Raw genomic sequence first — 4,212 nt, 5'->3', positions numbered from 1 at the left:
CAAACTGTGCTAAATGCTGTCGCCAGAGTCAAGGGCGGAGGTTCCTGGGATCCAAGGATTGAAGGGTCAGAATGTTCCCTGGGCCCCTTCATTCCTCACAAGTGTCACTGCCTGAGCCAGGGGCCATGGAGCTGCCAAAGGATCACAGGATGCCTTGCGGGGCCATGAACGTGGAGTCTCGGTTTGGGGTTATCATAACTGTGGGCTCGAGCACCCTGCTCTGAGCTGCCCAACTCAGTTCAGGTGAGCTGACGCCCCGCCCTGGGTCAGAGGAGCAAGTCTGCAGCTGGGCCAGGCCACCTTCCAGCTACTGGGGAGGGGACAGCGCCCCTGCCTGCAGCTCGGGTCCTTGCCTAGTAAGGGAACCTGGGGAGCAGAGAGCAGCCTGTTCTCTGGGAGATCCACGGACAACCCACACCTTCGCCGTTTCTCAGGGTGCAATTCAGAGCCACCAAGTACCCTCACGTATTGTGCAACCAGCATCACCGTCCTGCTGCAGGAAGGGGGACCCCCATCCCGGGCCCAAGATCGGGCTCTTGTCTAACATTCGGGAATGAATTTTCCGAGGAGACACACATGCTGAGAAAGCAAAGACTTTACTGGGAAGGGGCCCCACGGGCGGAGAGGGAACCCAGGAGAACGGCTCTGCCACGTCGCTGGCAGTCTCAGGTTTTATGGGAATGGGGTTTATTTCTGGGTTGTCTCTGGCCAATCACCTTGCTTGGCCCCTATTCGGTCTGACTCAGGGTCCTTCCTGGGTGGCACCTCTCAGCCAAGATGGATTCCAGCACGAAGGATGCCGGGAAGTTGCCTGTCTCCCCGCTCCTATTCGCCACCCCTGAGTCCTCCCATTTAGTTTTTGGGGCCGCAACGTGTTCCTTGTCAGGGTCTCCTTTTGTGAGACAACTCACAGAAGCAGTTATTGTTGCTCCTGGCCCTGGCCAGGGGGATGATGTCTTTTTATTTATTATTTTTTAAAATTTTTGGTCTTTTTAGGGCCACGCCTGTGGCATATGGAAACTCCCAGGCTACAAATCAAATCAGAGCTGCAGCTGCCAGCCTACACCACAGCATCTCGGGATCTGAGCCATGTCTGCAACCTACACCACAGCTCATAGCAGTGCTGGATCCTTAACCCACTGAGCAAGGCCAGGGATCGAACCCGCAACCTCGTGGATACTAGTCTGGTTCGTTACCACTGAGCCAGGACAGGAACTCCAGGACTCTGCCTTCTTGCTGCCCTATTATTTAGTGACCGCTTTTCCCTTGTTCTGCATCCCTTCCCTTCCCTAATTTTAACTGTTTGACTCTGCCCTTTGGAACTCAGGGAGGGCCTAGGAGGCTGAAAGCTTTTTTCCTGCAAACCAGAAACAGGGAACACAGAGAAGAAGCTTTTGTACCGGGAAGGGCCTTGGAGGGTCCTGCTCCTTTTCAGGCCCGCCTTCTCTTTGATACTCCCCAGTCTTTAGGGAAAGCAGGTGTTGGACAAGAAAGGGAAAACGGTTTGGATAGAGAAGTTGGTCGTAAACTTGGCGGAGAAACTGTTTTAAGAGGACTCGATTTCGCAGGGATGCTTGGGTGGCTTCCACCTTGTAGCTGTTGCGAATAATACTGCTGTGACTAAGTCTGTACCAGTAGCTCTGAGCTCCCACTTTTCCCTCTTTTGGGTGTATTCCCAGAAGTGGAATTGCTGGGCCAAATGATAATTCTATTTTTAATTTCGTGTGGCGTCTCCATATTGTTTTCCGCAGCAGCTGTACCATTTTATATTCCTGTTGGCATTGCACAAGCGTTCCAGTGTCTCCACTTATTTTCTCTATTTAAAAAATAACAGCCATTCTGGAGTTCCCGTTGTGGCTCAGTGGCTAATGAATCCAACTAGGAACCATGAGGTTGCAGGTTCGATCCCCGGCCTCACTCAGTGGGTTAAGGATCCGTGTCGCCGTGAGCTGTGGTGTAGGTTGTAGATGCGGCTCGGATCCGGTCTTGCTGTGGCTGTGGTGTAGTCTGGCGGCTGCAGCGCCTATTCAACTCCTTGACTGAGAACTTCCATACGTGGTGGGTGCAGCCCTGAAAAAAAAAAAAAAAAAAAGAATGGGGGCAAAGTTAACAGAGTCCACGTGTTAACTCATTGCAGTCAGGAGGGTCAACAGCACTGTTCTATCGTCCACTTACGTGGGGGCCTTAGTTCCTGCAGGACTCGAAGATATTATGGGTTTTCCTTAAGGAGGGACTAGGTCCTGCTTTATCCCTGCAATGCTGTTTGACTTCCTTTTTGCTGTTCCTGCCTCCCTTTGTTCCCTTGAGATCGTTGATGACCGAGAACTGCTCAAGGGCAATTTTTGTGGCCAGGCTGAGAGCGCAAAACAGCTTCAGCCAAAATGGCTTCTCTCACGTCAAGGAAGCCAGGCCTGGTTCCCTTCCCCCGGGGGCCTCCTATCCTCTCTGCTTACAGTTCCATGACTTGAGGCTCTTCTCATCCAGAAGGTTTAGCTTGGTATTCCCTCCCCTGCACTGCCCTCCCCCAAAACCTTTCACCAGTTCCCCCCAGTTCACCTAATAATTGTTACATTGGAAGCTAAAAATGTGAGCTGGCCTTAAACACACACACACACAGAGCTTCACTGAGATAAATTCACGCACCGCGCTATTTACTCCAAAGATGTGTGAGTCAGTGGTGTTCCGTGTATTCAGAGATGTAGCATCATCACACTGCCTAATTCCGCAACACTTTCAGCACCCCCAAAAGAAACCCATCCCCAGGAGCAGTCTCTCCCCATTCCTCCCTCCCCGCGTGCCCTGGCCACCACCAAGCCCTCTCTGTCTCTCCGCATTTGCCTCTTGGAAATATTTCATGTAAATGGAATCACACACAAGCGCAGGCAAAGGATGAGCCACGGTGGACACCTGTTGCTTTTCCCGGCCCAGCATCCTCTCACGGCCTTTTCTGGGATCAGCACCCCTTCCGCTGACTCACTGCCTCCCCCACCCTCTGTGGTTCCAGTGGGTGTGCTAACCCCCAAAGCTCCCCTTCACCCCCACTGCCCTGTTACCGTCTGAATGTCTGTCCCCTGCCCCCTCCAAATTCACATGTTGGAATCCCGCTCCCAGTAGGTGGTTATTAGGGGGTGGGGCTTTGGGGAGGTGATTAGGTCCTGAGGAGGGAGCCCCTGGAAGTAGGATTCGTGCCTTTATAAAGGAGACCCCACAGAGCTCCCCGGCCCCTCCCACCACGTCGAAGTCACCGTGAGAGGTCCTCTCTCCCCAGAACCTGACCAGCTGGCAGCCCAACCTCAGCCTTCCAGCCTCAGGAGGCTGTGAGCAATAAGCGTGTACAAGCCACTCCGTCTGGGTTATTTTGTCACAGCAGCCCAGGCAGGACTAAGACCCACCTTCAAACCCAGGCATGGGCACGTGACCTCAGCTAGCCAATCAGATTCTCAAAACTTGACAGGAGGGCCGGGTGGCTGCCTCACCTGACAGAAGCAGCCTCCTGAGTTGTCCCTAAGCTCCCGACAGACCCAGACCGGCAGACCGACAGACCGACAGACCACCAGGCTTCCTGCCTCCTGTTCTCTCCCGGCCCCACTGGGCCAGCTGCACCTTTGAGGCTGGAGCCGCCCCAGAGGCTTTTGAAACTCGTAGGTTTAACTGAGCCCGAGAATCATCCTCCGGCCACTTGTAGTTGAAAGGACTCGGCAAAATCACACCACCAGGCCTGGAGGTGTCTGATGATGGTCTCAGCAACAATGACTGTGGCCAGGCCCTGGGGCCAGCAAGGTGACAAGGAGCTTCTGACTTCCTGCGGTCAGGCTGAGGACAAATGGGTGGGTGTACTCCTTTCATTCCCACGTAGGTTGCAAATGTTGTTGTTTTGCTTGTTTGTTAATGGTTGAAATTCCTTAATCCTTGACAAGTGTAACCAGGATATTTTTGAAATACCTGCCAAGGTACAGTTCCCTTTATGTGTAAATTGTTCCCCCTCCCCGGCCCTGCCCCCCAGTGGCAAAACTAAGGTGCCTCATCTCCCCAGGACTAGAGAAAGGAGGACAAGTCCCCAGGGTCCGAGAGGGGTGGAGGTGGCTTAGGAAGTAGCTTTCCAGGACTGGGAGGGAGACAGGCAGGGTGAGAGGTCACCTGCAGCTTCTCCTGATCATGGGCAGACTCTGTGGCAGAAGTAGTATAAACACTCCCAGGAGGTCCCGCTGTGGC

The sequence above is a fragment of the Sus scrofa genome, chromosome 5 (assembly GCF_000003025.6).
Source record: "Sus scrofa isolate TJ Tabasco breed Duroc chromosome 5, Sscrofa11.1, whole genome shotgun sequence".
Classification (NCBI taxonomy): Eukaryota; Metazoa; Chordata; class Mammalia; order Artiodactyla; family Suidae; genus Sus; species Sus scrofa.
The sequence above is the reverse complement of the archived record's forward strand: the minus strand, read 5'-3'. Positions refer to the sequence as shown.